The following is a 10,308-nucleotide window of genomic DNA, read 5'->3' on the forward strand; positions in this document are numbered from 1 at the left end:
CTTTTAGCTTTATCCTCCCTTCAACACCTGTTTAATGAATTTATATGTTACATTCTCTTTTAAAATAATGAGTATGGTTTCTGTTTTTGATTTACCCTGACTGCCATATGTGGAGAAGGAGCATATATTTCCTTGACTTCCTGATGATAAGGAAATTTTCTATCGAAAATATGTATGAGTTTTAAAGTTACATTTATTATTACATTCAGAACTGTTACTTTTACTACTTCTGGGAAGTATTTTTTTTCCTACAAACAACACACTCTCAAAGCACTTTGCATGCATCATCTCATTTAACACTCAAAGCAATCCGATGAGCTATTAATTACTCTCATCCTTACTTTAAAGATAAAGAAACTTAAGTCTAGAGAGGCAAAATAGCTCCCCTAAAATCCCACGAGCAAGTGGTGGGGCTGAGATTCAAACCCAGGCTGCCTGAATCCACTCTTCTTCACTGTCCTTCGTAAATTGTGATGTATGAGTCATGGGTTCAATTTGCATTGTGACATTGTTTGTATAAAGGGCAGTCTTTTCAACAAGAAAAAAATAAAGCAAAGAAAACCTGTGAGAGGTAAGAGTATTCAACAAGAATTAGTGGGGAGAAGATCCATTGTCCTTACGTGCTGTGATTGTTCAGGACCATGGACAGTAACCACAGTGTTTCTCACACAACCACCTGCCCATATGGCAATGCAAAATACGTTTTTTACCCCTCTAGCTGCCCTGTATCGCTCTGCAGATTGTGCCTTGTAAAAGAGTATTTGGCTAAGGGGGTGAGGGTGGGCTCAGGTGGCCAAGTTGTGCAACCTGGTGTGGGACTTCCCTGGGGAAGGGACACTTTCTATAAGTTTTCTCTTAGCCCAGTGGGCTATAAGTGATCCTGTTACCGTAGGTCATGGTCAAAAAGTTGGAAAACAATTCCAGAGTTCGATAACTGCGAACCAGACATGGCAGAACTGAGATTCACATAGGCCGAGTTTTGGTGAGAAGAGGAGGAAGGGATAATATTTGGGAATTTGGAAAGGAGATTTGAGAGAGATCTTTGAGAAGCATAAGGGTGTTAGGTACTTGAGGAGAGAGAAGGTTAAAGAAGAACTTAAGTGAAGAGGGTGCTTAGTGGGAGCAAATTTCCCATACCTGATGATTTTGCCCAAGGCTTGCCCCAACCTTAGCTCTGAGACAGTAAAGACAAGGATTTGCAACGTAAGACCTGCATTAAATTCCTGGCTCCACAATTGCTAGTCTTTGAACTTGAAGGCAGAGTTTGCATTTAATTTGTCTTTGTGTCCTTAGCTTTGAACACATGGTACAAGTTTACTGTATAATGAACATATTTTCTACGAATTCTAAGCAATCTTGTACTAGTCCTTTCAGAAATGTCTGAGACTGTTTTCTTCTCTGCAAAACAGTCTCCTATTTCCTACACAGGATGACTATCAATACCATCTGGGGAATTAGCTCAAGTGGTAGAGCGCTCGCTTAGCATGCGAGAGGTAGTGGGATCGATACCCACATTCTCCAAACTTTACCATTTGGACCTTGGATCTCTAAACAAGATCATAGTCATGGGGCTAGGTTTATTTTGAAGATCAAATGAAATAATCAAGGTGACGAACCTTGTGAAATGCAAAGTGCTACATAGCAGTTGTAGTGTAAATTAGCTGGTCCCTATTCTTATTTATGGAGGGCAGACTATATTGTGGAATCCTAGGAAAGTATTTTGGGAAATAGGAGTAGATTTAAAGGCTGCCACTACAAGTGCTGTATGAAGACTAGTATTCTGTACTGAAAGATAAGGATTTACAAGGTATTTTAAAAATAATTAACATGCTATAAACACATTCCACTTTCTAAACACATGGTTCAACTTAGTAACTGCAACTCCTACATCCTTAGAAGGATAATTTTCACCTCCTGATTTTTTTGTTTGAAAAGTCACTAGCTAGCACTTCTTTAAAATACAACATTTAAAACAGATACACCAAACTCCGCCAGGAGATGCAACCTCTTGATCTCAAAATCCAGGCAAAGATATTAACAAGATGCAGAAATTATTTCAAAACTATGTGATAATGATGAGACTATGGTGGGTGATGAGGAAATAAGGGAAAGAAGGAGGGAAAGAAAGGGAGACAGACAAGAAAAAGATCAAAAGCTTCCTAAAATTTAGAAATTTTTAAATTTCAGGACACCTGCTGTTAAAGCCTAAAATATCCACTTTGATGCTTTAAATAGATGAGACCAAAGTGACATCGTTGATGTCACTCTAGAAAACAAAGATCCATTAGGGTGATTTTTCACAACATTCTTTCCAAAGATGTAAATGTTATTTGTTTCAAATGAGGAAAGGAACCACACTGGTCTGAGTCACACTTCCCCAGCTATTCTTTTTACAGCATAAATTAATGATCTTACAGTTTACACTGACAGATACTCAAAGGTGTTTAATCAGCTGTCTCTGACAAAACATAGCATTTTTTTTAGGCTGGCACATTTACAAATAAAGAAAAAACAGCCTGCAATCTCTCATAAAGTGGAGCTATGGTTCAACTCCATTTGATAAAATGACATTCTCTTGAACACTTCTTCATGAATGCATAAACAGGGCACAGCTTGGGAAGTTCAGGTACGTGCAAAGCATAAATATTGCATGGTATACATTAGCCAAGCCCTGAAAGGAAGGATATCTCAACCTTCCTATCCCTGTTAAAAGGGGGAAGGGGGCAACTGTATAGCTAAGGCAATAGATTACCTGTTGGCTTCCAATGAGTCTAGGTCATGCAGAGAGAAAAGGTTCAGCTCAGTAGAAGAAGCAAGAGTGGGAGAGTGGAGGTAATGGTAACAGGCATTTCTTTGAGCAGGGCAGCATTTATGCATGCAAGAGATGAATAATTATCTGCCCTGATTGTTGCCTCCTTGGAAACAAAAGGATGAAAATCCTGAAAAGATGAAATTGCTAGGTGCATAGACTGCCGGTAATATCTAGGCCCAGCTCATCCTTGAGATATTAGTGGCAGTCTATGCACCACAGCAAGAATTACTGAATATCCACTGTGTGCCAGGAATGGTGTCAGGGATCATAAATCCAAAAGCCATGAAGATACTTCTGCTGTTCCATCTCAATGGGGAGGAATATAGTCAGGGATCTTGGTGGCTACAGAACCCAGCTCTTGCTACACTGAATGGAAAAGGGATTTATTTAAAGGACCTTAACTGGCAAATGAATAAGCAAAATGTGGTATATCCATGTAGTGAAATATTATGTGGCAATAGAAAAGGAACAAACTATGGATACATCCACCAAATCAACTTTTAAAGAAATTATGAAACATTGTGGAAAAAGGCAGACAGAAAAGACTACATAATGTTTGATTCAATTTATATGATATTTCTAGAAAAGTCAGAGAGTCAGGAAGCAGATTCTTGTTGCGTAGGACTAAAGGTGTGAATGGTGATCAGTAGCAAATGGACAAGAGTGAACTTTTCTGAGGTGGTGGAAGAGTTCTAAAACTGGATTGGGGTGATGGTTGCACAACTGCATACATTTACTAAAACTTATTGAAATGTACACTTACAATGGGTAAATTTTATGGTCTATAAATTGCACTCCAATAAAATGACATGACAACTACAAAAAGGACATTGGGCAGTTTGCAATATAGGGCACAGAATCTGGGAGGGCTGGACAACCAACCTTAACAGCCAGAACCAATGCTTGAAATATGCTCCAAGGATGATTCTGTGAAGCCACCACTGGGTGTAATAGTAGTTTTTACCACTGGTATCACCAACATGGGACCCCAGTAGGGGCCACAGGAACAGTGGTTGGAGGAGACTATCAGAGTTCTCAGTTTAGCTGAAAGAAGGACTGAGACAGCAGGTATCTGACATTTTTCCATTTCTATACTGTGAGGTAGGCATTGCTTATGAGAAACAGGAGCACCTCAAGCATAGGAAGGGGGTTCAGATGCAAAGTGGATGAAAAAGACACATATCTACTAGAGACCAATATAATCCATTTTTTAGTATATTCTGGGATGTGCTTGATAGAGGCATGCACAGAGAACTTGGGGAACACTTATAAGGTAGGAGGGGAACTTAGGCAGACTGGTGCTGAAGAGAAGGGTTCTTGGAGGAAATGATGCAGAGTCTAAACGAGGAGTAAGAGTGAGCCCAGTGGGTACAGGAGGAGTCTTCTAGACAGAAGCAAGTAAAGGGAGCTCAGTTTCCAGAATGTCGAGGCTGAAATGGAGACTGATGAGTCATGCCGTGGTGGGAGTTTTGCATTTATTTTATTGGCCCTAGATATCATGGGAGGGATTTAAGGTGGGGAGTGATCTGGTACACATTTTCACTTTGGAAGGACAATTTTGGCAGCAATATGAAATGTGGGTTGAGAGGAGCAAATCTAAAGGCAGGGAGACCAGGCGGAAGCTGCTGTAATTGTTCAAATGGGAGGTGATATGGGCCTGAGCAAGAGTGGAAAGGAGGGGGTCGATTTGGCAGATATTCGTGAAACCAGAGAAGAGGAATTTATTATTGAGTTGTTATGGGGGAGTGAAGGGGGAGGTCCACAACTACCTTAAGTTCAGTCTGAGTAATTGGGCAAGTGATGGTGCCATTGACCAGCAGAGAGAAGAGGTAGAGGAAGAGACAGCCCAAGAAGGGGGAGATAATAGGTTCAGTTTTGGACAGGTCGAATGAGAGGGGCCCACAGGATGTCAAAGATGTCAAGTCAGCAGCTGGATAAATTGGACAAATGAGTCAGAGTTCAGGAGAAAGATTAGAGGGCATGATTTAGTGTGTCATCCTATAGTCAAGCCTATAAGGGGCCACTGGCTTGTCCAAGTCTAGAGGGAGAAGTGGTGGAGAAACAGTGATGAGATTCTGACAGACAAAATGGTTTCTTAACAAGAAGGGCTGCTCTGTGTTGAAGCAGAACCCTGTAGCTATCTCTAATTATGAACAGCATAGACTGTCTCCTTCAGAGAGCTCTGTTTCCCAGACTGTTCAGGACTTGTTATTGCATTAGGCATCTCAAGGGCATCATGGCCATCTGGAGGGCATCTGGCTTTCTTCAGGGTTAAGCTCTACTGACATCTGGCAGGAGGGCGATAGAAATAATCAAGATATCCAATTCTCCATGGTGGTAAGAGGCAGGCCTGGTCCTAGGAAGAGTTGGATGTATCAATAATAATAGCAACAGGGATGGTAATAGCAACAGCGGGAAGAGGCAGAAAAAGAGAAGATATACTTTGCGAAGCACACACCAAGGTCTGCGGTCTGTGCTGGGGCATCTGTGGACATTCATGAACTGACAGCTCATCCAGAAAATCATGGGCACCTAGGATATCCCAAACAGGGCCAGGAAAAAACTGAATTCAGTGGTTCCTTTCCTTCATGAGTTGTGATCTCCTTCAACTGATGGTCATAGGAATTTTCCTCCTGGGCTGGCAGAGTGCCAAGACAGAGGGCTGCAGACATCTGGGGAGAATGCCAAGGGGTCATCTGGAGGGCACTGCAGCCAATGAGTCAGGGTGAGGTGACGGGTGGCTGGGCACCAGCTTGGCATCCTAACCACATTAGCACCTTGGCCCAGTTCACATCCGGACCGCATGGTGGGTCAGGAGTTGAAAAGCCTGATTTAATTTTAACCAAGATGGTCCCCTCTGCCTCCTCCTCACAGGACAGCAGACATAAGCAAAGCAACAGTCGCTCCTCTCTCCCACAGTAGGAGCCAGTCATCGTTCTCAAGGACAATCCAGCAATGGCCCAGGCACAATCTTTTATGCAGGGACACACACTTGACTCCCAACTTTGTGGAGCTTCCTGACTGCTGGCTAACAGCGACCCCTGCTTCCGGGAGTCCATTCCATTTGCCATTTCCCTTCATATAACCCCATCTGCTGTGCTGGTAAACACTTCTACTTAGTCACTTAGGTAGTTTTGTGGGAAGAAGAGGTCTACTAACTAAACGGGAAGTTCCTTGATCTTTCGGTATCTGACCTCCTTTACCTCCTTCATAGAGCCTCAAGGTCAGAACCTCCAACCCTCCTGAGGGTCCTTCTGTATTAGTCCATTTTCATGCTGCTGATAAAGACATACTGGAGACTGGGTAATTGATAAAGGAAAAGAGGAGGCCTCACAATCATGGCAGAAGGCAAAAGGCACGTCATACATGGTGGCAGACAAAGAAAGAATGAGAGCCAAGCAAAGGGGAACCCCCTTATAAAAACATCAGATCTCATGAGACTTACTCACTACCATGAGAACAGTATAGGGGAAACCACCTCCACGATTCAATTATCTCCCATTGGGTTCCTCCCACAACACATGGGAATTATGGAAGCTACAATTCAAGATGAGATTTGGGTAGAGACACAGCCAAATCATATCACCCTCTTTCATATTTGTGGGAAAGGGTTTGTCTCATGTCCACCCCCAAACTGGGTCCATGTCTCAACTACTTTTCTTCAACACTTGCATCTTACTTTGGGCTCATTTGGCTGGAGCCTACTTCTACGCCTTCCCAAGGACACACAAACCTGATGTCAAACGAGCAGCTAATTTGCTAATCATTTGGGGAGTAGCAGAGGAGTTTACACTGTAGCAGACATAGCAGATATCTTAAAAATGGAATATTAGAACCCTGTCCTAAAAGGTCTCTGGGTCCCACTCCCAGGAGTCCCTCTCCTTTCTTGGTAGGTCTCTTGTCTCACTCACTGCACATCTCTTCCCCAACCCACTCTTCCTGAGAGCCCTCTCTCAAATTCCCCAATTTCTTTTTTATTATGAAGAGAAATTTTTGTTCTCCTGATGCTATGGCTTTGGGGTTATGTGCTGAGGACTGTCTTTTCAGAGCCAAATGGCTCACCAAGAATTTTGCTGAATGAAAGCCCTTCTATTCCAGAAGAAAACCAAGCCACTCCTTTAAGGAAGTAGTTAAGGAAGTGGCTGCAGGCAATTGTGGTTGGGATTTTCCCTACTAAATCACTCCCTTTCCTGATAGGTAGCAAAATGGGTTCATCCACTAGAATCTTTCTGCTATTGCTCTCCCTCCGATCTCTCTGACTGAGTTATCAGGGTGGAGGTACTTGTGTATTTGTCCATTCTAGGCAGGCCATTCTATAACAAACAACTCCTTGTGTCTCAGTTACTCAATATAAGAAGTTTATTATTTCTGGGCCAGGTGTGGTGACTCATGCCTGTAATCGCAGCACTTTGGGAGGCCCAGGCAGGCAGATCTCTTGAGGCCAGGAGTTCAAGACCAGCCTGGCCATCATGGCAAAACCCTGTCTCTACTAAAACCACAAAAATTAGCTGGGCAAGTGGTCCCAGCTACTCCAGAGATTGAGGCATGAAAGTTGCTTGAACTGGGAAGTGCTTGCGGTGAACTGAGATTGCGCCACTGCACTCCAGACTGGGCAACAGAGCAAGACTCTGTCTCAAAAAAAAAGAAGTTTATTTCTCACTAACATGTATCTCTAATGTGGATTGGGTATGGGATCCTTTATTTCATACAGTCATAAGGGACCCAGGTCCCTTCCATCTTGTGGCTCCATCCACCTCTAGCATCTCACAGTCTTCTCTATTCAGCAGGTGATGGGGAAAGGGAGCAAAGATTGCTTGTGGAAGGTTTATATGGGTCACACCTGAAAGTGGCGGTCATTATTTTGGCTTACATACCATTGGCCAGAATTCAGTTACATGGCCCCACTTAACTCCAAAGAGAATGGAAAATATAGTTCAGCTGTCTGGAAGAAGCATGGGGCATGAGTGTCAGTGAGCTGCAGCAGTCTCTACCACATTCTTTTAACGGTAGCTTCCCTTTACTTCAAGGTGTAGCTCTTTTTAGTGGCTCATCCAAGTTAAAAAAACAAAAACAAAAACAGCAACAACAAAAAAACCTGGTACCTTGTGTTGATACAAGAATGGCCATAAAACTGAAGCCTCCTGAATCCTTTCTGAATAACTCTATTGGAGTAAGAAGTAAAGGAGTAGACAGAGAGCAAATATCCTAATACCAGAAGGAGGACCACTGAGTAATTCTCAATTTAAAAAAATTAAATATGGCAGTCACATAGTTTTGATAATATGGCATCTTCCTTCTCCTTTCTATTTTCCTCCAAAAATGGAGAAAATTATTTATTCTTTCCCGTCTGCTCTCTTATGTCTGGAAGTCTTACTTCAAAGTTTCAGGAGAGACTATATTCAACCCAAGATAAAACAAAACAAAATAAAATAAAACCCTTGTGAAATCATAGCAACTTAAGTGGGAGGAGAATGTAATGTTCTCAGCTATCTCTTGCTATGGAAGATACAAAGGTAATAGAAATAAACGTAGACAGTGCAATGTACTTTGCTGAAGCATAAAAATTATAGGGTTTCAATCTACAGAAAGAAGCTGAAGAGCTTTTTGACACTAGGTAAGTACATTGTGGGCAGTTGACTCCTGAATCTCCTACAATGAAACTCTCTGGAAAGAAGCCTTGATATCCAGAGAGAGAAGGGGATAGGGAAGGTGGCCATTCATTCTTGTGTGCCTAGGACAGCTGTGGATCATGCCTGTCCTCCCAGTTCATCACTTACAGCCCCTTTATTCTCTCTCTCTCTCCTCTATTTTTTTTTTTTTTTTTTTTTTTTTTTTTTTTTTTTTTTTTTTTTTTTTGAGACAGCGGCTCACTCTGTCTCACTTACACTGGAGTGCAGTGGTGCTATCTCAGCTTACTGCAGCCTCCTCTGCCTCCCGGGTTCAAGTGATTCTCCTGTCTCAGCCTCCTGAGTAGCTGGGGCTACAGGCATGTGCCACCACACCCGGCTAATTGTATATTTTTCGTAGAGACAGGATTTCACCATGCTGGCCAGGCTGGTCTTGAACTCCCGACCTCAGGTGATCCACCCGCCTCAGCCTCCCAAAGTACTGGGATTACGGGCATGAGCCACCACGCCCAGCCAGCACCTTTACTCTCAAACAGGTCCCACTGAGATAATAATTTCTATGGTCCAATGGAAGGCATTTGAATACAGAACAAATTTGTTTACATCTAATATCACTATGGCAAAATTATATCTGCAAATTACATGAGGAAAATGGTTAAGTAAATCATGGCTTATCCCTAAGGAGGAAGCCACTAAATGATGACTATGTACGATATTTGAAAACTCTTAGAACCCACAGTACTGACAGGGCTCCCTAACTGGTTTTCTTGCCTCCAGTCTTGCTGCTTCTAATATGTTCAGGGCCATTGTATACAGTGCTTCATATTATACACTGTGCAACTCCAGGAGATGCCATTCCCATAGACCAGGATGAGAATGGTGCCTACACTGGAGTTGTGCAAATACCCAACCTGCCCAACTGTACAGGGTAGGCCTGAATATGTTTCCCACACTTGTGGCCTCAATGCTTGGCCTTAAAATGAACACACTGAACATGGCATTTCCTGATTAAAGTCATTCAATGCCTCCCCTTTGATCTCAGGATTAAGTGCAAACTCATTGTTGTGAATCGGGCAGCTCATGATGATATCTGGCCCCTGACAAACTCCCTAGCCTCCCCTCTTGCCTTTCCTCAGCACAGAGTCTGTGATGGTTAATTTTATGTGTCAACTTGACTGGGCTATGGGGCACCCAGAGAGTTGATCAAACAGTATTCTGGGTGTTTCTGTGAAGGTGTATTTTTTGGATGAGGTTAACATTTAAAATGGTGAACTAAGTAAAGCAGGTTCCCCTCCATAACATGAATGAACTTCATCTAGTCGGTCAAAGGCCTGATTAGAATAAAAGGCTGACCTTTCCCAAAGTAAGAGATAATCCTCCTGCCTGACAGCCTTTGAATGGAGATATTAGCTCTGCAGATTTTGGATTTACCGGCATCCATAATTGCATAAGCCAATCCCTTATAACAAATCTATCTATCATCTATCTATCATCTATCTATCTGTCTACCTATCTATCACTCAATCATCTATCTATCTTTCATCTATATTATATATCCTCTCAGTTCTGTGTCTCTGGTACAGATTTTGGTACCAGGAGTTGGGGGACTGCCACAACAAGACGCCACAGGCTGGGTATCTTGAAAAACAGACATTTATTTTCTCATAATTCTGGAGACTGGAAGTTCAAGATCAAGGTGTCAGCAGGGTTGGCTTCTGGTGAGGCCTCTCTTCCTGGCTTGTAGACAGTTGCCTTCTGGCTGTATCCTCTACATGACCTTTCCTCTGTGCACACATGTGGAGAGAGAGAAACCTCTGGTGTCTCTTCCTTTTTTCCTTGCCTCCAATCTTATCAGATGAGGACCTCACA

General features: G+C 42.5%; 1 non-coding gene across 1 annotated transcript; it reads left to right on the plus strand.

Moving 5' to 3' along the window:
- Positions 1-1,448: 1,448 nt before the first annotated feature.
- TRNAA-AGC (transfer RNA alanine (anticodon AGC)) lies at positions 1,449-1,521 on the plus strand. Its single transcript has one exon. It is a non-coding gene; the product is annotated as a tRNA-Ala (tRNA).
- The last annotated feature ends 8,787 nt before the right edge of the window (positions 1,522-10,308 follow it).

The sequence above is a fragment of the Rhinopithecus bieti genome, unplaced genomic scaffold (genome assembly GCF_001698545.2).
Source record: "Rhinopithecus bieti isolate Rb0 unplaced genomic scaffold, ASM169854v2 scaffold_12086, whole genome shotgun sequence".
Lineage (NCBI taxonomy): Eukaryota > Metazoa > Chordata > Mammalia > Primates > Cercopithecidae > Rhinopithecus > Rhinopithecus bieti.